Source organism: Lissotriton vulgaris, chromosome 3_1 (genome assembly GCF_964263255.1).
Source record: "Lissotriton vulgaris chromosome 3_1, aLisVul1.2, whole genome shotgun sequence".
Classification (NCBI taxonomy): Eukaryota; Metazoa; Chordata; class Amphibia; order Caudata; family Salamandridae; genus Lissotriton; species Lissotriton vulgaris.
Genome location: NC_141689.1, coordinates 1,266,821,259 through 1,266,846,668, shown reverse-complemented (window position 1 = coordinate 1,266,846,668; position 25,410 = coordinate 1,266,821,259).

Here is a 25,410-nt window from a genome sequence, read left to right as displayed (position 1 = left end):
CTAACAGTCACAGAATAGTTACAAGTATGCCATTGCCAACAAAGATCCTGTTAAAAAAAATTTACATTGCAACACAAAGTAAAGGGAGCAGACAAGCAGGTGCCAGCCTTCATTAATGTCAGTTGCGACAGGGCAGGTGTTGTTGTAATTTAATTTTGCAAAACTTAAAGCACTTAGCAGGTGTGCTTTGCTTTGCCACAATAATGTACACTCACTGGTCAACCAGAGGGTGCTGTGATGACACCGAGGGTGGCATGGGTGTACCCAGCCAGAGAGTGGCATGGGTGAACCAGAGTGCCTTTGTTGACAGAGGATGGCAGTGCTTTGCTTTCCCCCAATAATGTACACTGGTGAACCAGAGGGTGCTGTGATGTCACAGAGGGTGACATGGGTGAGCCAGAGGGTGGCATGGGTGAACAAAGAGAGTGCCAGTGGTGATAGAGGGTGGCAGTGAAGAAGAAAGGCTTGCAAACAGGCTGGGCACGTAGAAACAACAAGTTCGCAAAACTGGCGACCCGACAAGTAAGTTCGCAATTTGCGAAATTGTACGAAACCCTCGCGAACTTGCAGAAACCCGTGCGAACACAAAAAAATAATTCCGCGGGGATTCGCGGATTTTGCGGATTTTCGCAATCTGTAAATTCGCAAATCCGCAAATTCACGGATTGCGAATCGGCAAAATCCACCCATGCCTAAAAAAAATGGTTAAGGGAAAGGCAGCTGTGCTGGATGGCCTCCCCGTAGAAGTATTTCTTTGTATTATAGAGATTGTAATCCCTGTTCTTCAGGTGGTTCTATTTAATAAGGTATATCTTGGTGGAAAAAGGGTCCCCCAATCCTGGTTAGAAGCCACAGTCACTATGATCCAGAAGACGAATAAAGATCCATGAAAGATAGATTCTTACAGGCTGATTTCACTATTAAACACAGACTATCAGATCTTTTCTGGGATCATCGCAGCTCGGCTTGCTAGAGTAATACAGAAGGTTATCCACCTTAACCAAAGGGGCTTTATTCCCGGGAGGCAATTGAATGAGCTTACCTTCCGGTTATTACGAGTTATTGACTTGGTGGAGGCTCGGAAGCTGCCTCTAACAATTGTGGCAGTGAACGCAGCTGAGGCCTTCGACCAGCTACATTGGCCCTACCTATGGGAGACCTTGCAAAGTTTTGGTTTTCCAACAAATATGGTATTGACAATTCAAACCTTATATCATTGCCCTAAAGCTAGAGTCCTAAGAAACGGGAGGTTGTCAGAATGGTTCGAAATATTTAGAGGTACAAGGCAGGGTTGCCCCCTTTCCCTGCTTCTCTTTAATATATATATCAAGAGGCTAGCAAACCTGATTAGGTCTGACATGGCTATTACTCCTTTCAAATTGGGCAGTTTCAAAGTTAAGTTAGGACTCTATGCTAATGACCTGTTGCTCTACACAAGTAACCCACAGGAGGCAAACCCAAATTTGATGAGGAAGGCGGAGGTCTTTGACTATATTTCAGGGTATAAACTGAGTCCGGGGAAAACAGAGATTATGGACTGGAACCAGGGAGTGGTAAGTTGTGGGGAAAGAACCAAATAAGATACCTTGGAATACAAATAACCCAGAGGATGGAAGATATTATAAAAGTAAACTGGAAGAAGGTCAGTCACAATGTCATATGTTTACTCTCTAAGTGGGCAAACGTAACTCTTAAAATCTATGGTAGGGTTAAGCTTATTAAAATGATCATTCTGTCAAGAGAGACATTCCTATTTAATACTATCCCATTGACGTTTTAAAAGAAAGACATAGCAAAACTACAGGGGAGGATAGGACGTTTTATCTGGGCATTTAAAGGCCCGAGGATTTCCTGGAAAAAATTATTTAGGAGATTAGACAATGGAGGATTGACATTACTGGTCATCCTTGCATATTCTTACGCCTTCCAATTCACAAATGTCCATATGCTGGCCAACATAGTAGACAATTTATCAATAGGCATGCTTTTTGAGGCATTATTGATTGATGTATCTGATGGTCAAATTGGTTTTCTTTTTAAGTACGGAAACCCCCAAATAAATTTTAAAGTCCGACAAAATTTTAAGGTCCGCCCTGAAAACATGGATGTACGTCAAAAACAATTGAGAATCCCTTATTTTTCAACATGGGCACCAATCTGGGACTCTCCTGGTACACTGGATTGTTTGAGGGATCAACTGAGTCAACCCCTTATAAGAGGTGGCATTTTTCGCTGGGCAGACCTTAAGGTTAGTAATAACTTGATGAGCTGGGAAGCATTGAGTGATTGTACCAACGGCTTGCTGACTAGGTTTAAATATTATCAACTTAGTGCCTGGTTGGCAAGGCAAGACTGGGCAGAAAGTGAAGATGAAAACTCTTATCAGGTAATGAGAACCGGACAGTGGCGTAAGGAAATATCATTTTGGTATTAGGTTTTTGTGGAGGCGGATGGAAATACCGAAACAGTAGTTCATAAATTGTGGGGTGAAGAACTTGACAATCAAGACCTTATGCAAATGTGTAGCAATTCTTATGTCACATTGCGTAAAGTAGTAAAGTCCGCACCACTAAAACAAAATCATTTGTTTAGTACTCATCGGGTATATTGTTCCCCTGTAAAACTATTGAAGGTTACTGGCAAGGTATATACATGTCTCAGGTGTACACAGACGTAGGCGGATGATATACATTTGTTTATGTCATGTTCAAAAGTTTTTTCTTTTTGGAACCCGATTAACGTTTTCCAGGAAGAAATCATCGGAATACAACTAAAAATAACAATTAGATTAATCTTTTTTGGATCTAGTTTGGATCAAGAAATGCAAATTTCTGCTGTGGAATCCAATCTTTTATATTATGCAGTCTTGTTAGGAAGATGGGAAATTTGTCAACTATGGAAATCTGGGAAATCTACGATCTTTTCTGAATATTTGAAGAGTGTCATTTATGTTAGTGAATCGGATATGGGGTGCGATCAACAAAGAAGAGAGAGAGCGTGTGGGCTCCATTGGTAAAGTGGCGAGAAAAAGAAATGTGAGTCTGATGATTATGTCATCTACTCTGTTGGCCATATTATCTTCGTATTTACAGGGATGGTCTAGTGAGTGTGGAGATGGAATTGCAAACAGCTGTATACTTGTGGGTGAAGGCGCAATGGCCTAGTTCTATGGTCTTTGGTCCGGTCCTCCTAAACAAGACTTAGAAGGACGAGAGTATTAACAAATCAAGTTATTCAGCGAAATGAGGACACAAAAAAACAAAAAAAAAATTGTACTCCAATGCTGAAATGCGTTTTGCACCTTCATAAAACCTACTGACTGCATTATAGACAGCTGTTGTGAAGGAAAGATCATTAGCTCAGAGAAAAAGCAGAATTGTTGTGACTCCCAACCAAGCCTTTGAAGCATTCACAAAGGCCAGCATCCTGAACACGAAAGCCATACATACTAGATGGGCAACTTCACTAACAGTTACTGATGTAGATCAGAGGTGCAACTAAAGCCAATTTCAAGGGGTTAAAAAAAATTTGGGGGGGGTGAATCTTTAAGCAATAGGCAGAGTGGAGCTGCAGGGGCTCTTAGAAAGGGTGAAACAACAGCAAGGCCTCATTAACATGCAAATGGTCTTTAAAGACCTGTGAAGTGCTAGGGTGCGGCTGTGTGTGCCCGGGAAGCTGTCTCACCCTGAGCATACCCTGACACACTTATGGCGGCCAAAAGCAGTACACTTTTGGCCGCCATAAGTGTGGCAGGGTATGCTCAGACGTGAGTTCCTTGCTCACTTTGCCACTGGATTCAAGCAAGCTGGGCTGAAGACTGCTGGAATGCCGGAAACCGGTCATCGAAAGCTTGTTTACGGTCCAGGGAAGGCATAGCGTGGCAGATCGGGCTGGACTGTTCCCATGAGGCACAGGGTCAGACTGATTTGCATATAGTCATGTCTGAACTGGGATGGCAGAGTGGGCTAAAGAACGGTGATGGATTAAACCCAGATCTTTTGACTGGGTGTGAGTGTTTGATTGGTTCAGATGCTCCGTCCATTACCACCCCCTTTTGTACCGCTTTTGGCTGCCATAAGTGTGGCAGGATATGCTCAGACGTGAGTCCCTTGTTCGATTTGCCTCTGGATTCAAGCAAGCCGGGCTGAAGACGGCTGGAATGCCAGAAACCAGTCCTTGGAAGCTTGTTTCCGGTCCAGGGAAGGCATGGCTTGGCAGTTCGGGCTGGACTGTTCCCATGAGGCACAGGGTCAGACTAATTTGCATATAGCCGTGTCTGAACTGGGATGGCAGAGTGGGCTAAAGAACGGTGATGGATTAAACCCAGATCTTTTGACTAGGTGTGAGTGTTTGATTGGTTCAGATGATCCATCCATTACCACCCCCTTTTGTACCGCTTTTGGCTGCCATAAGTGTGGCAGGGTATGCTCAGACCTGAGTCCCTTGCTCACTATGCCACTGGATTAAAGCAAGCCGGGCTGAAGACTGTGGAATGCCGGAAACTGGTCCTCGGAAGCTTCTAGTTGAAGTCAGAGATCGAGTTTTATTGGTTGCAACCAAGTAACATGTGTCCTAGAATTACAACGGCACGGGCTGTAAGTTCTCAGGAGACTGTTCGTTTTTACAGAACCAGCCTTCTCCTTATATACATAAATAACAGCTGCGGGCAAGAATTCTTGAGTTTATGATATGGTTATACACATATTTCTACAATAATACAAAGAGCGAAGTCATGCTGGTCAGCACATATTTTAGATATCCAGTTTGTGATGGATTACCCCGCCAGACCCAGAATTCCCATCAGATATCGATGAAACACCAATAGGGTCGGGCACCCTCCCATCGTAAAACTGGTCATAAACAAGAATCATGGACAGGTGTATGTGTATGGAAAACATGGTCTGTATGTAGTGAATGGTTTATGGCATGTTGTGCCTTGATGATATCTTACTCGGCCACTGGGCGAGGAGCTGCCCAAACAGGCTTGGCTGGAGGCAGTGGAATCAGCTCGGCCAGGTCATGGGGAAGTCAGCTACGGTGGACGTGTCCTTTCAGATCAAACTCGGTCTTAATCAATTGACTATATGAGGGCAAGTCATAAGATGGATGCCGTTTACAAAATGGAGTCTGAGGGTTCGGGACGGAAACCACGATTTAAGGGTGTTAGCATCACTCAATCATGACGCAAATGCATAGGGATAATGTCCTAATCATTACCGGTCCGTAGATACCAAATTCGTCATGGTACGACGATACTTTGTGATACGTGTGTTGTACCTCGATACCGGTGGAACAGCAGGGTCCGGATTTACAGTACCACAGACCCTCCTTTTGCCCTCATATTAGGCAATAACTCATGCTAATCTGAGTCTAAATCTGTGTTGATGAATTCATGGAGATGCTGCTGTAGCATCATTCTGTTGCTTAATTCGTCCCTTGATACAGGCGTCCTTACACATGAAGTAGCACAGAGGCCACATATTGCAGGAGCGCACTGCACAAACAGGCAGAACATAAACAGAACGACTAAGATCATCCCAATGAAGATCAGGGTTTTCCATCCCCAGGCAGAGATCAGTTCCCAGAACCACCCGAGCAAGGACCAGTCTAGAATGGACAATCATCCTGGTAGACAGGAGTGCTAAAGGCAGGGCGTCTGGCCACTTGAGACCTGTGCTGGCTTGGATCTTGGCCAGTTTCAATTTTAACGTGCCATTATAGCACTCTACCAATCCTGCTGATTGGGGATGATTTGCAGCATGGAATTTCTGGTGGATGCCTAGACACTCACACACTCTCTTCATCACTCGTCCCACGAATTCACTTCCACTATCACTCCAGACAATCCTAGGCATGCCAAATCGAGGGAAGAATTCTTTGACAAGGGCTTTGGCAGTTGACAATGCGGTGTTGTCCTTAAGGGGGTACGCTTCTACCCACCTGGAGAAGGCGCAAACGACAACAAGGACATATTTCAGGTTATTGCACCTCTACATGTGAATGAAATTGAGCTGCAAGACCTCAAACGGATACGTTGGAGGTGCAAAATGACCAGCTGGGGTTGGGGTTCCCCTACCGGGGATTGTGCTTCAAACACACCATACAATTTCTGACCAGATTCTCTGCACATTTTGGGATACCACTATTCTGCCATACTGGGGCCAACAGCTTACATATTCCTTTCACACTGATGTGTGCCACTCCATGTGCCATCGTCACCACTGCGAGCACATAGGCGTTAGGTAACAACCATCGCTGATGTTCTGACCCAACAACCATTCGCATCTGATCTACCCTTGCTTTCTCTTCATTCATTCACCTCTTCCTCAGTAGCATCAGCTTGTATAGATTTCACGCTTTCGATGGTGTCCTCACACATACCCACATCAGGGGTCCATCTAGCAGGACCTACAACATACATCCGACTCATTGTGTTCCTTGCAGTCTCTTTCGCGACCTCATCGGCAAATGCATTCCCTCGACCAACATCATCTCGAATCTTTCTATCCGCACTGCACTTCACAATCGCAACCTGTAGGGGCAAGGTCAGTGACTCAAGAAGGTCGTGTACTAGCTGGCTGTGTTGAATTTTTGCACCATGTGATGTCAGGAACCCATGTTCACGCCATAATCTTCCAAAACTGTGGGCTAAGCCAAAGGCGTACTGACTATCCATATACACATTCACTCGTTTTCCTTTAGCCAACACACACGCTCTTGTGAGTGTGACTAACTCTGCTGCTTGCGCGGAATTGTGAGGGATGCGAGCTGTCTCTACAATCGTGTGTAATGTTGTCACGGCATATGCTGCAGTCGTATCACCATTTGGCAACTTGAAACATGAACCATCAACCCATAAATTATCATTACATTCAGAGAGGGGAGTGACCTGCAAGTCTACTCTCCCTTTTGTCTCTTCCTCTGTCCTAAAGCAGCAATCATGTTTGTCGACCTCATCTGTCTCTGCTGGAATGGGTAATAACGTAGCAGGGTTGAGTGTATCACACCTCTTTATGTGAATGTGACTTGTTAACAGTGTCAATTCATAGCTGGATAGTCGAGCACTAGTTAGATGTTGTGTTTTCGTCCTGTTTAGTAGGATATCTACTGCATGTGGGACCATAACAGTCAGAGTATTATTCATGACTAACCCAGCAGACTGTCGAATACAGACAGCCGCTGCAGCAGTGGCCCTCAAGCAACTTGGTAATGCCTTAGCTACAGGATCTAGAGTCGCGGAGAAATATACACATGGGCGTTGTTTGTCCCCAAAGTGTTGCGTCAAGACTGATAATGTGCAACCTTCCTTCTCATGGACATATAATGTAAAAGGCTTGCTGTAGTGGGGGTTGCCCAACACAGGAGCCAAACTCAATGCCTCATGCAACTCATGGAAACTCGCCTGACAATCTTCAGACCAAGGCAAAGGATTGGGTGTGTCTTTACGCATTAATGCCAGCAAAGGTTTGGCCAACAGTGAGAAGTTCGGTATCCATTGTCTACAGTACGATGTAATGCCCAAGAAGGCACGCACTTCTCTTTGTGTCCTTGGGACACTCAATTCTGCAATTGCCTGTATTCTTTCTGGGGTCAGTCTCCTTCCCTCCTTCGATAAGATGTGACCTAAGTAGGTTACTTCTTGTCGGCAAAATTGTAATTTGGAAAGCGAGACTTTGTGCTTCATGTCACATACATGACGCAACAATGACAATGTGGCTCGCTTACAAATCTCTTCAGTATCTGCAGCGATCAGTAAATCGTCTACATACTGAATCAGAGTCGCGCCACCAGGTAGAACAATCGTATCGAGTTGTGTTTTCAGAGCCTGACTGAATATTGATGGACTCTCACAGTAGCCCTGAGGAGCGCGTTTAAAATGGAAGCTTCGTCCTCCTAAATTGAAGCCAAAGATATCTCTGCTCTCCTCGGCAATCGGGATGCTGAAGAAAGCATTCTTCAGGTCAATCACTGAAAACCAATTGGCTGAGGCTGGAACCATTGTCAATAAGGCAGTAATGTGGGGGACGACTGGAAACTGCGGTACAACGATCTTATTCACTTCCCTTAGATCGATCACGAATCGGTACACAGGGGGCTGTGAAGGATCGGTATGCTTTAAAACAGGCAAAACAGGACTGTTACAAATGTTGCCTGTAGTCTCTTCGATGACATCTTTCTGAATCAGATCGTAGACGATCGCCAACAAAGCCTTTTCACATTCGTTTGATATTCTATATTGGGGAATACGTGGCAACCTAACATTAGCTTTCAATGTTATGACATATGGCGCTATTTCTAAATGACCTACATCATTAGAGCCATTCGCCCAAAGTACATCTGGAAGAGATGACAATTCGGTTGGAATATTCTCCTTTGCCAAATACATTGGGGAAATAGCTTTTCTTCCTACCGTAAGCTGTACTCCCGAAGCGGAGCAGTACAAGGTTGCATATAATCTTTTTAACAGATCCAAACCTAACAAATTTTCGCCACAACCTGTTGTAAGAATGAGGGGTGCTTCTAATTCACATGGGCCAACAGAAAGGGGCATGGGACTGGAGATCGGGTTTCTAACAGGGGCGCCAGAAAAACCTACTGAAACATTCATTTCGCCAGACAAAGGTGCGACAGGAAGTTTTGAGTGAATAATAGAACTTTTTGTAGCACCAGTATCCAGCAGAAATGGCTCCGACACTCCGGATGTAATCACCTCGACATAAGGTCCATTCTGATCTACTGGAACTGAAACAACTCCTTCTCTTTGTCCATGGCTGTCCTAGCAATTATTACCCTCATTCTCGTTTTCTGCGTAATAGTCATCTGCATAGTACTGAGCTGTCCTGGAAGACGCATTATTCTGTTGGTCAAAGCTATTCATGGAATTTTGAGGCGGAAAAGAAGTGGTATTCTGGGGAAATTTCCACGGCCCCTACCTCTAGGAGCCTGTTGAACACCTCTACCTCTTGTACCGGAAACACCGTTTAAGCGTCGCGCAAGAGCTGGACAATTACTTTTGAAATGACCCTCTTCTTTGCAATATGCACATTGATTCGGGCCATACGGAGAACGCTGATGGGAAAACTCATTTCCTTGCGCGTTTCTCGAATACTGCTGTGGTTGCTGATAATTGGGCTGACTAGGAGTGCGAGGCGGATAGGCTTGCTGGAGAAGAACTTTAGTTTTTAAATCTTTAGTCTTTTTGTCTGCCTTATCTAGCTCGTCTTTGCGTCTATTTTCATAGTACTGGACTGTGGCTAAAATCTGCGCTGACGTGGAAACAGCCCAAGCACTCTCTGAATCTTTCAATTTATTGCACAATTCAGGAAGCAGATTATGTACAAATTTGTCTACAAACAATCTTTGGCCACCCTCGGTAGCCATGTCCTGACCACTATGATCGGTGAAAGTCTCCGCAAATCTCGTGAAAAAGTCAGACACATTCTCATCTTTCTTCTGCTTACATGCAGACAGCTTGTCCCAATTTACGCGCAATTCAGGCATCAATGTTTTCATGTACGTGATAATCCTACCGGGAAGTTCTGCTATTAAAGGCTTGGGTTTAGAACCACCAACTTGTCTAGCATCAGTAATAGTAATATTAGCCCATGAGTCACCTAGTTCTTGATCATGATCTGCATGACGAATTTTACTCCATAAAGGATGCGGAACAACATTCCCAAACAACATGTCTACATCTGCTAAATTCATTATACATGAGCTGGCAGTCTGTGATAATTCCTTGTAATATCCAGCTGGGTTTTTACGTGGATCAGGTAGTGTCTGTTTGAGTGCTAAAACTTCAGATCTTTTCCAGGGGACATGTACCCATACAAGCTGAAAATGCGGCACAATTGGTGGATTTACATTTGCATCACCTTCCCTCCATACTGGAGGAACCTCTCTCATGGAGTACTGTCGCGCCTTTTTCCTACCAGACATATCATCTTCATACAGTGATCTAGAGACATTTCCCTTACTCCTATAGGATAACAATAAATCTATCACTTTTTCAACATCAGCACCTACAATCATACCTTCATAGAACTTAAAATGCATGCGGAATAATTCCTTCATTTTGCGCTTGGGATCGTTTGTCTCCAAATCTTCACACAGATATACACACATCTCTTCAAATACGTATCTCTGAGTGGGCGCATCCCACTGACGGAAAACTGCCATAACGGACTGAACATCATATTTAGCAGTGTCAGTAACTCATTTGCGTGCTAACTCATTCAGTACTTCTCTTTCCTCGTAGTCGGGTAGTTGACTACGCAACTGTCTACGTCCCGTTTTAGGGGTCGTTTTAGGCGACCCAAAGAAGGGCGAGAATAGACCAGTGACAGTACTTGCCACTCTCTGTCTGACAGAAGGAGAAGCTTGCGGCGAGGCAGATGCGCCAGAAAAGACAGGCTGATGTAAAGAGGAAGTCGAAGCAACAGCAGAGGAAGTTGAGGCAGTAGCAGAAGTAGTATCATAGTGAATAGTTGGAGCAGTAGGCAAAGTTGTAGAAGTAGATGGAGTATGTAGCAAAGGCGGCGGCCCTTGAGAAGGCTGCGCCAGAGAAGTAGGAACCAGCTGAAGAGGAGCTGGTGCTTGTGCAAGAGCTGCATTTCGTGCGCCGGGGCGTGGTATAACAATACGCCTCGGGGGTCCAACAATACTCGATGTATATAGGGGTGGTGAGTTCAATAAATGGGACATTAATGGATCTTTCGCGGATGTTCCCTTTGAGTCTTGTCCCTCATGGGGCAACATCGGGTAGCATTTATCTATTGCTAGTTTCTTGCTTCTGAGCATTCGTTCACTTTCTTGCTCTTCCTCATTATCCCTGTATGCAATGGCAGCTTGCACCATTGACATACCTCTTTTATTTTTCTTTGTTAATTTTATTTCTTTCCGTTTGGCTTCTTTGCGCCATAAGCGAAAAGAGTCAAACATCGCCGGCCGGGCTTTCTTCTTGAACAATTTGACCTCAAGGTTGTCTAATACTTCTGAGTCAAAACTACCATATTGGGGCCATTTTAAAACACCATCCTTGCGGGTGTATTTTATCCACACTTCGTTATACGTGATAGGACCTACTCCATGCTTTATATATAACTCATATGTTGGAGTTCCAATCGGAGGAACCGGACACGAATCCTCTAATCGGGAGTCCTTACTACAACCAAGACAAAACAAGTTTCCAAGTCTGCTAAGACCAGGCATCTTCGCTCACTAGTCTAGCTTCAAACTTCAAGGGATTATCTAATTATGATATTGTCGTGAATACACGAATCCCTCGGTTTTGGTACTTGCAAGAACCAATACAAACCGTATTTCTGGAATACCAAAACTAAGAACCAAACTAAGGACTGGGAGACGCTCCACTTATACTTAACTGAATATTGAAGATCGGTGAAGTCACTAGAAGACTCGTCTATCGTTTCGCTCTACCAAGGATCACTGGGTCCAAAACAGGGCGATAGTCAGGGCAGCAGTCCTTCGTAGCCGTCGGGACGCGGGGAACCTCGCAGCAAAGACCTTCGGAACCACGTCGACATGCAGGGGTCGCTGAAGTGGCTGGCCTTCCTCCGGAATTTTCACACGAAGCTCCTCACGAACATCTGGCTTGGACCGTCACCGCTTGATATCGCCTCGAGTTGGGCGCCAACTGAGGTGCCGGGTTTTTAGGGACCCGGTGGTGCCAGGGGACCACGCCCGAAGACCTCTGAGTTCTCCCTTTTCTAGACTACAGAAACACAGAGTCTTCTAGTTGAAGTCAGAGATCGAGTTTTATTGGTTGCAACCAAGTAACATGTGTCCTAGAATTACAACGGCACGGGCTGTAAGTTCTCAGGAGACTGTTCGTTTTTACAGAACCAGCCTTCTCCTTATATACATAAATAAAAGCTGCAGGCAAGAATTCTTGAGTTTATGATATGGTTATACACATATTTCTACAATAATACAAAGAGCGAAGTCATGCTGGTCAGCACATATTTTAGATGTCCAGATTGTGATGGATTACCCCGCCAGACCCAGAATTCCCATCAGTTATCGATGAAACACCAATAAGGTCGGGCACCCTCCCATCGTAAAACTGGTCATAAACAAGAATCATGGACAGGTGTATGTGTATGGAAAACATGGTCTGTATGTAGTGAATGGTTTATGGCATGTTGTGCCTTGATGATATCTTACTCGGCCACTGGGCGAGGAGCTGCCCGAACAGGCTTGGCTGGAGGCAGTGGAGTCAGCTCGGCCAGGTCATGGGGAAGTCAGCTACGGTGGACGTGTCCTTTCAGATCAAACTCGGTCTTAATCAATTGACTATATGAGGGAAAGTCATAAGATGGATGCAGTTTACAAACTGGAGTCTGAGGGTTCGGGACGGAAACCACGATTTAAGGGTGTTAGCATCACTCAATCATGACGCAAATGCATAGGGATAATGTCCTAATCATTACCGGTCCGTAGATACCAAATTCGTCATGGTATGACGATACTTTGTGATACATGTGTTGGACCTCGATACCGGTGGAACAGCAGGGTCCGGATTTACAGTACCACAGAAACCGGTCATCAAAAGCTTGTTTCCGGTCCAGAGAACGCATGGCTTGGCAGTTCGGGCTGGACTGTTCCCATGAGGCACAGGGTCAGACTGATTTGTGTATAGCCATGTCTGAACTGGGATGGCAGAGTGAGCTAAAGAACGGTGATGGATTAAACCCAGATCTTTTGACTGGGTGTGAGTGTTTGATTTGGTTCGAAGCTCCGTCCTTTACCACCCCCTTTTGTACCGCTTTTGGCCGCCATTAGTGTGGCAGGGTATGCTCAGACGTGAGTCCCTTGCTCACTTTGCCACTGGATTAAAGCAAGCAGGGCTGAAGACGGCTGGAATGCCAGAAACCGGTCCTCAGAAGCTTGTTTCCGGTCCAGGGAAGGCATGGCTTGGCAGTTCGGGCTGGACTGTTCCCATGAGGCACAGGGTCAGACTGATTTGCATATAGCCATGACTGAACTGGGATGGCAGAGTGGGCTAAATAACGGTGATGGATTAAACCCAGATCTTTTGACTGGGTGTGAGTGTTTGATTGGTTCAGATGCTCCGTCCATTACCACCCCCTTTTGTACCGCTTTTGGCCGCCATGAGTGTGGCGGGGTATGCTCAGACCTGAGTCCCCTGCTCACTTTTTCACTGGATTCAAGCAAGCCGGGCTGAAGACGGCTGGAATGCCAGAAACCGGTTCTCGGAAACTTGTTTCCGGTCCAGGGAAGGCATGGCTTGGCAGTTCGGGCTGGACTGTTCCCATGAGGCACAGGGTCAGACTGATTTGCATATAGCCATGTCTGAACTGGGATGGCAGAGTGGGCTAAAGAACGGTGATGGATTAAACCCAGATATTTTGACTGGGTGTGAGTGTTTGATTTGGTTCGAAGCTCCATCCATTACCACCCCCTTTTGTACCGCTTTTGGCTGCCATAAGTGTGGCAGGGTATGCTCAGACCTGAGTCCCCTGCTCACTTTGTCACTGGATTCAAGCAAGCCGGGCTGAAGACGGCTGGAATGCCAGAAACCGGTTCTCGGAAACTTGTTTCCGGTCCAGGGAAGGCATGGCTTGGCAGTTCGGGCTGGACTGTTCCCATGAGGCACAGGGTCAGACTGATTTGTGTATAGCCATGTCTGAACTGGGATGGCAGAGTGGGCTAAAGAACGGTGATGGATTAAACCCAGATCTTTTGACTGGGTGTGAATGTTTGATTGGTTCAGAAGCTCCGTCCATTACCACCCCCTTTGTACCGCTTTTTGCCGCCATAAGTGTGGCGGGGAATGCTCAGACGTGAGTCCCTTGCTCACTTTGCCACTGGATTCAAGCAAGCCGGGTTAAAGACGGCTGGAATGCCAGAAAACGGTCCTCGGAAGCTTATTTCCAGTCCAGGGAAGGCATGGCTTGGGAGTTCGGGCTGGACTGTTCCCATGAGGCACAGGGTCAGACTAATTTGCATATAGCCATGTCTGAACTGGGATGGCAGAGTGGGTTAAAGAACAGTGATGGATTAAACCCAGATCTTTTGACTGGGTGTGAGTGTTTGATTGGTTCAGATGCTCCGTCCATTACCACCCCCTTTTGTACCGCTTTTGGCCACCATAAGTGTGGCAGGGTATGCTCAGACGCGAGTCCCTTGCTCACTTTGCCACTGGATTCAAGCAAGCCGGGCTGAAGACTGCTGGAATGCCAGAAACCGGTCATCGGAAGTTGTTTCCGGTCCAGGGAAGGCATGGCTTGGCAGATCGGGCTGGACTGTTCCAATGAGGCACAGGGTCAGACTGATTTGTGTATAGCCATGTCTGAACTGGGATGGCAGAGTGGGCTAAAGAACGGTGATGGATTAAACCCAGATATTTTGACTGGGTGTGAGTGTTTGATTTGGTTCGAAGCTCCGTCCATTACCACCCCCTTTTGTACTGCTTTTGGCCGCCATGAGTGTGGCAGGGTATGCTCAGACGTGAGTCCCTTGCTCACTTTGCCACTGGATTCAGGCAAGCCGGGCTGAAGACAGCTGGAATTCCAGAAACTGGTCATCGGAAGCTTGTTTCCGGTCCAGGGAAGGCATAGCTTGGCAGATCAGGCTGGACTTTTCCCATGAGGCACAGGGTCAGACTGATTTGTGTATAGCCATGTCTGAACTGGGATGGCAGAGTGGGCTAAAGAACGGTGATGGATTAAACCCAGATATTTTGACTGGGTGTGAGTGTTTGATTTGGTTCAAAGCTCCATCCATTACCACCCCTTTTTGCACCGCTTTTGGCTGCCATAAGTGTGGCAGGGTATGCTCAGACCTGAGTCCCCTGCTCACTTTGCCACTGGATTCAAGCAAGCCGGGCTGAAGACGGCTGGAATGCCAGAAACCGGTCCTCAGAAACTTGTTTCCGGTCCAGGGAAGGCATGGCTTGGCAGTTCGGGCTGGACTGTTCCCATGAGGCACAGGGTCAGACTGATTTGCATATAGCCATGTCTGAACCGAGATGGCAGAGTGGGCTAAAGAACGGTGATGGATTAAACCCAGATCTTTTGACTGGATGTGAGTGTTTGATTGGTTAAGAAGCTCCGTCCATTACCACCCCCTTTTGTACCGCTTTTGGCCGCCATAAGTGAGGCAGGGTATGCTCAGACGCGAGTCCCTTGCTCACTTTGCCACTGGATTCAAGCAAGCCGGGCTGAAGACTGCTGGAATGCCAGAAACCGGTCATCGGAAGTTGTTTCCGGTCCAGGGAAGGCATGGCTTGGCAGATCGGGCTGGACTGTTCCAATGAGGCACAGGGTCAGACTGATTTGTGTATAGCCATGTCTGAACTGGGATGGCAGAGTGGGCTAAAGAACGGTGATGGATTAAACCCAGATATTTTGACTGGGTGTGAGTGTTTGATTTGGTTCGAAGCTCCGTCCATTACCACCCCCTTTTGTACCGCTTTTGGCCGCCATGAGTGTGGCAGTGTATGCTCAGACGTGAGTCCCTTGCTCACTTTGCCACTGGATTCAGGCAAGCCGGGCTGAAGACAGCTGGAATTCCAGAAACTGGTCATCGGAAGCTTGTTTCCGGTCCAGGGAAGGCATAGCTTGGCAGATCGGGCTGGACTTTTCCCATGAGGCACAGGGTCAGACTGATTTGTGTATAGCCATGTCTGAACTGGGATGGCAGAGTGGGCTAAAGAACGGTGATGGATTAAACCCAGATATTTTGACTGGGTGTGAGTGTTTGATTTGGTTCGAAGCTCCATCCATTACCACCCCCTTTTGCACCGCTTTTGGCTGCCATAAGTGTGGCAGGGTATGCTCAGACCTGAGTCCCCTGCTCACTTTGCCACTGGATTCAAGCAAGCCGGGCTGAAGACGGCTGGAATGCCAGAAACCGGTCCTCAGAAACTTGTTTCCGGTCCAGGGAAGGCATGGCTTGGCAGTTCGGGCTGGACTGTTCCCATGAGGCACAGGGTCAGACTGATTTGCATATAGCCATGTCTGAACCGAGATGGCAGAGTGGGCTAAAGAACGGTGATGGATTAAACCCAGATCTTTTGACTGGATGTGAGTGTTTGATTGGTTAAGAAGCTCCGTCCATTACCACCCCTTTTGTACCGCTTTTGACCGCCATAAGTGTGGCAGGGTATGCTCAGACATGAGTCCCTTGCTCACTTTGCCACTGGATGCAAGCAAGCCGGGCTGAAGACGGCTGGAATGCCAGAAACCGGTCCTCAGAAGCTTGTTTCCAGTCCAGGGAAGGCATGGCTTGGCAGTTCGTGCTGGACTGTTCCCATGAGGCACAGGGTCAGACTGATTTGCATATAGCCATGACTGAACTGGGATGGCAGAGTGGGCTAAATAACGGTGATGGATTAAACCCAGATCTTTTGACTGGGTGTGAATGTTTGACTGTTTCAAATGCTCCCTCCATCACCACCCCCATTTTGTACCGCTCTTGGTCGCCATAAGTGTGGCAGGGTATGCTCAGACCTGAGTCCCCTGCTCACTTTGCCACTGGATTCAAGCAAGCCGGGCTGAAGACGGCTGGAATGCCAGAAACCGGTCCTCAGAAGCTTCTTTCCGGTCCAGGGAAGGCATGGCTTGGCAGTTCGTGCTGGACTGTTCCCAAGAGGCACAGGGTCAGACTGATTTGCATATAGACATGTCTGAACTGGGATGGCAGAGTGTGCTAAAGAACGGTGATGGATTAAACCCAGATCTTTTGATTGGGTTTGAGTGTTTTATTGGTTCAGATGCTCCGTCCATTACCACCCCCTTTTTGTACCGCTTTTGGCCGCCATAAGTGTGGCAGGGTATGCTCAGACGTGAGTCCCTTGCTCACGTTGCCACTTGATTCAAGCAAGCCGGGTTGAAGACGGCTGGAATGCCAGAAACCGGTTCTCAGAAGCTTGTTTCCGGTCCAGGGAAGGCATGGCTTGGCAATTCGGGCTGGACTGTTCCCATGAGGCACAGGGTCAGACTAATTCGCATATAGCCATGTCTGAACTCGGATGGCAGAGTGGGCTAATGAACGGTGATGGATTAAACCTATATCTTTTGACCGGGTGTGAGTGTTTGATTGGTTCAGATGCTCCGTCTATTTCCACCCCCTTGTGTACCGCTTTTGTCTGCCATAAGTGTGGCAGGGTATGCTCAGACGAGAGTCCTTTGCTCAATTTGCCACTGGACTCAAGCAAGTTGGGCTGCAGATGGCTGGAATGCCAGAAACCGGTCCTCGGAAGCTTGTGTCTGGTCCAGTGAAGGCATGGCTTTGCAGTTCGGGCTGGACTGTTCCCATGAGGCACAGGGTCAGACTGATTTGCATATAGCCATGTCTGAACTGGGATGGCAGAGTGGGCTAAAGAATGGTGATGGATTAAACCCAGATCTTTTGACTGGGTGTGAGTGTTTGATTGGTTCAGATGCTCCTTCCATTACCACCCCCTTTTGTGCCGCTTTCGGCCACCATAAGTGTGGCAGAGTATGCCCAGACGTGAGTCCCTTGCTCACTTTGTCACTGGATTCAAGAGAGCCGGGCTGAGGACGGCTGGAATGCCACAAACCGGTCTTCGGAAACTTGTTTCCGGTCCAGGGAAGGCATGGCTTGGCAGTTTGGGGTGGACTGTTCCCATGAAGCACAGGGTCAGACTGATTTGCATATAGCCATGTTTGAACTGGGATATGCAGAGTGGGTTAAAGAACAGTGATGGATTAAACCCGGATCCTTTGACTGGGTGTGAGTGTTTGATTGGTTCAGATGCTCCGTTCATTACCACCCCCTTTTGTACCACTTTTGGCCGCCATAAGTGTGTCAGGGTATGCTCAGATGTGAGTCCCTTGCTCACTTTGCCACTGGATTCAAGCAAGTGGGCTGATGACAGCTGAAATGCCAGGAACCGGTCCTCGGAAGCTTGTTTCTGGTCCAGGGAAGGCATGGCTTGGCAGTTCTGGCTGGACTGTTCCCACGAGGCACAGGGTCAGACTGATTTGCATATAGCCATGTCTGAACTGGGATGGCAGAGTGGGCTAAAGAACGGTGATGGATTAAACCCAGATATTTTGACTGGGTGTGAGTGTTTGATTGGTTCAGATGCTCTGTCCATTACCACCCTCTTTTGTACCGCTTTTGGCCGCCATAAGTGTGGCAGGGTATGCTCAGATGTGAGTCCCTTGCTCACGTTGCCACTGGATTCAATCAAGACGGGATGAAGACGGCTGGAATGCAGGAAACCGGTCCTCGGAAGCTTGTTTCCGGTCCAGGGAAGGCATGGCTTGGCAGTTCGGGCTGGACTGTTCCCATGAGGCACAGGGTCAGACTGATTTGCATATAGCCATGTCTGAACTGGGATGGCAGAGTGGGCTACAGAACGGTGATGGATTAAACCCAGTTGTTTTGACTGGGTGTGAGTGTTTGATTGGTTCAGGTGCTCCGTCCATTACCACCCCCTTTTGTACTGTTTTTGGCCACCATAAGTGTGGCAGGGTATGCTCAGACGTGAGTCCCTTGCTCACGTTGCCATTGGATTCAATCAAGCCGGGATGAAGACGGCTGGAATGCCAGAAACCGGTCCTCTGAAGCTTGTTTCCGGTCCAGGGAAGGCATGGCTTGGCAGTTTGGGCAGGACTGTTCCCATGAGGCTCAGGGTCAGACTGATTTGCATATAGCCATGTCTGAACTGGGATGGCAGAGTGGGCTAATGAATGGTGATGCATTAAACCCAGATTTTTTGACTGGGTGTGAGTCTTTGATTGGTTCAGATGCTCCGTCCATTTCCACCACCTTGTATACCGCTTTTGGCCGCCATAAGTGTGGCAGGGTATGCTCAGACGTGAGTCCCTTGCTCACTTTGCCACTGGATTCAAGCAAGCCGGGCTGAAGACGGCTGGAATGCCAGAAACGGGTCCTCGGAAGCTTGTTTCCGGTCCAGGGAAGGCATGGCTTGGCAGTTCGGGCTGGACTGTTCCCATGAGGCGCAGGGTTAGACTGATTTGCATATAGCCATGTCTAAACTGGGATGGCAGAGTGGGCTAAAGAACGGTGATGGATTAAACCCAGTTGTTTTGACTGGGTGTGAGTGTTTGATTGTTTCAGATGCTCCGTCCATTACCACCCCCTTTTGTACCGCTTTTGGCCGCCATAAGTTTGGCAAGTTATGCTCAGACGTGAGTCCCTTGCTCACTTTGCCACTGGATTCAAGCAAGCCGGGCTGAAGACTGCTGGAATGCCAGAAACCGGTCATCGGAAGCTTGTTTCCGGTCCAGGGAAGGCATGGCTTGGCAGATCGGGCTGGACTGTTCCCATGAGGCACAGGGTCAGACTGATTTGTGTATAGCCATGTCTGAACTGGGATGGCAGAGTGGGCTAAAGAATGGTGATGGATTAAACCCAGATATTTTGACTGGGTGTGAGTGTTTGATTTGGTTCGAAGCTCCGTCCATTACCACCCCCTTTTGTACCGCTTTTGGCCGCCATGAGTGTAGCAGGGTATGCTCAGACGTGAGTCCCTTGCTCACTTTGCCACTGGATTCAGGCAAGCCGGGCTGAAGACAGCTGGAATGCCAGAAACTGGTCCTCGGAAGCTTGTTTCCGGTCCAGGGAAGGCATGGCTTGGCAGTTCGGGCAGGACTGTTCCCATGAGGCACAGGGTCAGACTGATTTGCATATAGCCATGTCTGAACTGGGATGGCAGAGTGGGCTAAAGAACGGTGATGGATTAAACCCAGATCTTTTGACTGGGTGTTAGGGTTTGATTGGTTCAGATGCTCCGTCCATTACCACCCCCTTTTGTACCGCTTTTGGCCGCCATAAGTGTGGCAGGGTATGCTCAGACGTGAATCCCTTGCTCACTTTGCCACTGGATTCAAGCAAGCCGGGCTGAAGACTGCTGGAATGCCGGAAACTGGTCATCGAAAGCTTGTTTCCGGTCCAGGGAAGGTATGGCTTGGCAGATCTGGCTGGACTGTTCCCATGAGGCACAGGGTCAGACTGATTTGTGTATAGCCATGTCTGAACTGGAATGGCAGAGTGAGCTAAAGAACGGTGATGGATTAAACCCAGATATTTTGACTGGGTGTGAGTGTTTGATTTGCTTTGAAACTCCGTCCATTACCACCCCCTTTTGTACGGCTTTTGGCCGCCATGAGTGTGGCAGGGTATGCTCAGACGTGAGTCCCTTGCTCACTTTGCCACTGGATTCAAGCAAGCCGGGCTGAAGACTGCTGGAATGCCAGAAACCGGTCCTCGGATGCTTGTTTCCGGTCCAGAGAAGGCATGGCAGGGCAGTTCGGGCTGGACTGTTCCCATGAGGCACAGGGTCAGACTGATTTGCATATAACCATGTCTGAACTGGGATGGCAAAGTGGGCTAAAGAACGGTGATGAATTAAACCCAGATCTTTTGACTGGGTGTGAGTGTTTGATTGGTTCAGATGCCCGATCCATTACCACTCCCTTTTGTACCACTTTTGGCCGCCATAATTGTGGCAGGGTATGCTCAGACATGAGTCCATTGCTCACTTTGCCACTGACTTCAAGCAAGCCTTGCTGAAGACTGCTGGAATGCCAGAAACCGGTCCTCAGAAGTCTGTTTCCGGTCCAGGGAAGGCATGGCTTGGTAGTTCGGGCTGGACTGTTCCCATGAGGCACAGGGTCAGACTGATTTGCATATAGCCATGTCTGAACTGGGATGGCAGAGTGAGCTAAAAAACGGTGATGGATTAAACCCAGATCTTTTGACTGGGTGTGAGTGTTTGATTTGGTTCAGAAGCTCCGTCCGTTACTACCCCCTTTTGTACCGCTTTTGGCTGCCATAAGTGTGGCAGGGTATGCTCAGACGTGAGTCCCTTGCTCACTTTGCCACTGGATTGAAGCAAGCTGGGCTGAACACGGCTGGAATGCCAGAAACCGGTCCTCGGAAGCTTGTTTCCTGTCCAGGGAAGGCATGGCTTGGCAGATCGTTCTGGACTGTTCCCATGAGGCACAGGGTAAGACTGATTTGTGTATAGCCATGTCTGAACTAGGATGGCAGAGTGGGCTAAAGAATGGTGATGGATTAAACCCAGATCTTTTGACTGGGTGTGAGTGTTTGATTTGGTTCAGAAGGTCAGTCCATTACCACCCCCTTTAGTTCCGCTTTTGGCCGCCATGAGTGTGGCAGGGTATGCTCAGACGTGAGTCCCTTGCTCACTTTGCCACTGGATTCAAGCAAGCCGGGCTGAAGATGGCTGGAATGCCAGAAACCGGTCCTCGAAAGCTTGTTTCCGGTCCAGGGAAGGCATGGCTTGGCAGTTCGGGCTGGACTGTTCCCATGAGGCACAGGGTCAGACTGATTTGCATATAGCCATGTCTGAACTGGGATTGCAGAGTGGGCTAAAGAACGGTGATGGATTAAACCCAGATCTTTTTACTGGGTGTGAGTGTTTTATTGGTTCAGATGCTCCGTCCATTACCACCCCCTTTTGTACCGCTTTTGTCCACCATAAGTATGGCAGGGTATGCTCAGATGTGAGTCCCTTGCTCACTTTGCCACTGGATTCAAGCAAGCCGGGCTGATGACGGCTGGAATGCCAGAAACTGGTCCTCAGAAGCTTGTTTCCGGTCCAGGGAAGGCATGGCTTGGCAGTTCGTGCTGGACTGTTCCCATGAGGCACAGGGTCAGACTGATTTGCATATAGCCATGTCTGAACTGGGATGGCAGAGTGAGGTAAAGAACGGTGATGGATTAAACCCAGATCTTTTGACTGGGTGTGAGTGTTTGATTTGTTCAGATGCTCTGTCCTTTACCACCCCCTTTTGTACCGCTTTTGGCCGCCATAAGTGTGGCAGGGTATGCTCAGACCTGAGTCCCCTGCTCACTTTGCCACTGGATTCAAGCAAGCTGGGCTGAAGACGGCTGGAATGCCAGAAACCGGTCCTCAGAAGCTTGTTTCCGGTCCAAGGAAGGCATGGCTTGGCAGTTCGGGCTGGACTGTTCCCATGAGGCACAGGGTCAGACTGATTTACATATAGACATGTCTGAACTGGGATGTCAGAGTGTGCTAAAGAACAGTGATTGATTAAACCCAGATCTTTTGATTGGGTTTGAGTGTTTTATTGGTTCAGATGCTCCGTCCATTACCACCCCCTTTTGTACCGCTTTTGGCCGCCATAAGTGTGGCAGGGTATGCTCAGACGTGAGTCCCTTGCTCACGTTGCCACTTGATTCAAGCAAGCCGGGCTGAAGACGGCTGGAATGCCAGAAACTGGTTCTCGGAAGCTTGTTTCCGGTCCAGGGAAGGCATGGCTTGGCAATTCAGGCTGGACTGTTCCCATGAGGCACAGGGTCAGACTAATTTGCATATAGCCATGTCTGAACTCGGATGGCAGAGTGGGCTAATGAACGGTGATGGATTAAACCTAGATCTTTTGACTGGGTGTGAGTGTTTGATTGGTTCAGATGCTCCGTCCATTTCCACCCCCTTGTGTACCGTTTTGGCCGCCATTAGTGTGGCAGGGTATGCTCAGACGTGAGTCCCTTGCTCACTTTGCCACTGGATTCAAGCACGCCGGGCTGAAGTAGGCTGGAATGCCAGAAACCAGTCCTCGGAAGCTTGTTTCCGGTCCAGGGAAGTCAAGGCTTGGCAGTTCGGGCTCGACTGTTCCCATGAGGCACAGGGTCAGACTGATTTGCATATAGCCATGTCTGAACTGGGATGGCAGAGTGGGCTAAAGAACGGTGATGGATTAAACCCAGATCTTTTGACTGGGTGTGAGTGTTTGATTGGTTCAGATGCTCCGTCCATTACCACCCCTTTTGTACCGCTTTTGGCCGCCATAAGTGTGGCAGGGTATGCTCAGACGTGAATCCCTTGCTCACTTTGCCACTGGATTCAAGCAAGCCGGGCTGAAGACTGCTGGAATGCCGGAAACTGGTCATCGAAAGCTTGTTTCCGGTCCAGGGAAGGTATGGCTTGGCAGATCTGGCTGGACTGTTCCCATGAGGCACAGGGTCAGACTGATTTGTGTATAGCCATGTCTGAACTGGAATGGCAGAGTGAGCTAAAGAACGGTGATGGATTAAACCCAGATATTTTGACTGGGTGTGAGTGTTTGATTTGCTTTGAAACTCCGTCCATTACCACCCCCTTTTGTACGGCTTTTGGCCGCCATGAGTGTGGCAGGGTATGCTCAGACGTGAGTCCCTTGCTCACTTTGCCACTGGATTCAAGCAAGCCGGGCTGAAGACTGCTGGAATGCCAGAAACCGGTCCTCGGATGCTTGTTTCCGGTCCAGAGAAGGCATGGCAGGGCAGTTCGGGCTGGACTGTTCCCATGAGGCACAGGGTCAGACTGATTTGCATATAACCATGTCTGAACTGGGATGGCAAAGTGGGCTAAAGAACGGTGATGAATTAAACCCAGATCTTTTGACTGGGTGTGAGTGTTTGATTGGTTCAGATGCCCGATCCATTACCACTCCCTTTTGTACCACTTTTGGCCGCCATAATTGTGGCAGGGTATGCTCAGACATGAGTCCATTGCTCACTTTGCCACTGACTTCAAGCAAGCCTTGCTGAAGACTGCTGGAATGCCAGAAACCGGTCCTCTGAAGTCTGTTTCTGGTCCAGGGAAGGCATGGCTTGGTAGTTCGGGCTGGACTGTTCCCATGAGGCACAGGGTCAGACTGATTTGCATATAGCCATGTCTGAACTGGGATGGCAGAGTGAGCTAAAAAACGGTGATGGATCAAACCCAGATCTTTTGACTGGGTGTGAGTGTTTGATTTGGTTCAGAAGCTCCGTCCGTTACTACCCCCTTTTGTACCGCTTTTGGCTGCCATAAGTGTGGCAGGGTATGCTCAGACGTGAGTCCCTTGCTCACTTTGCCACTGGATTGAAGCAAGCTGGGCTGAACACGGCTGGAATGCCAGAAACCGGTCCTCGGAAGCTTGTTTCCTGTCCAGGGAAGGCATGGCTTGGCAGATCGGGCTGGACTGTTCCCATGAGGCACAGGGTAAGACTGATTTGTGTATAGCCATGTCTGAACTAGGATGGCAGAGTGGGCTAAAGAATGGTGATGGATTAAACCCAGATCTTTTGACTGGGTGTGAGTGTTTGATTTGGTTCAGAAGGTCAGTCCATTACCACCCCCTTTAGTTCCGCTTTTGGCCGCCATGAGTGTGGCAGGGTATGCTCAGACGTGAGTCCCTTGCTCACTTTGCCACTGGATTCAAGCAAGCCGGGCTGAAGATGGCTGGAATGCCAGAAACCGGTCCTCGAAAGCTTGTTTCCGGTCCAGGGAAGGCATGGCTTGGCAGTTCGGGCTGGACTGTTCCCATGAGGCACAGGGTCAGACTGATTTGCATATAGCCATGTCTGAACTGGGATTGCAGAGTGGGCTAAAGAACGGTGATGGATTAAACCCCGATCTTTTTACTGGGTGTGATTGTTTTATTGGTTCAGATGCTCCGTCCATTACCACCCCCTTTTGTACCGCTTTTGTCCACCATAAGTATGGCAGGGTATGCTCAGATGTGAGTCCCTTGCTCACTTTGCCACTGGATTCAAGCAAGCCGGGCTGATGACGGCTGGAATGCCAGAAACTGGTCCTCAGAAGCTTGTTTCCGGTCCAGGGAAGGCATGGCTTGGCAGTTCGTGCTGGACTGTTCCCATGAGGCACAGGGTCAGACTGATTTGCATATAGCCATGTCTGAACTGGGATGGCAGAGTGAGCTAAAGAACGGTGATGGATTAAACCCAGATCTTTTGACTGGGTGTGAGTGTTTGATTTGTTCAGATGCTCTGTCCTTTACCACCCCCTTTTGTACCGCTTTTGGCCGCCATAAGTGTGGCAGGGTATGCTCAGACCTGAGTCCCCTGCTCACTTTGCCACTGGATTCAAGCAAGCTGGGCTGAAGACGGCTGGAATGCCAGAAACCGGTCCTCAGAAGCTTGTTTCCGGTCCAGGGAAGGCATGGCTTGGCAATTCAGGCTGGACTGTTCCCATGAGGCACAGGGTCAGACTAATTTGCATATAGCCATGTCTGAACTCGGATGGCAGAGTGGGCTAATGAACGGTGATGGATTAAACCTAGATCTTTTGACTGGGTGTGAGTGTTTGATTGGTTCAGATGCTCCGTCCATTTCCACCCCCTTGTGTACCGTTTTGGCCGCCATTAGTGTGGCAGGGTATGCTCAGACGTGAGTCCCTTGCTCACTTTGCCACTGGATTCAAGCACGCCGGGCTGAAGTAGGCTGGAATGCCAGAAACCGGTCCTCGGAAGCTTGTTTCCGGTCCAGGGAAGTCAAGGCTTGGCAGTTCGGGCTCGACTGTTCCCATGAGGCACAGGGTCAGACTGATTTGCCTATAGCCATGTCTGAACTGGGATGGCAGAGTGGGCTAAAGAACGGTGATGGATTAAACCCAGA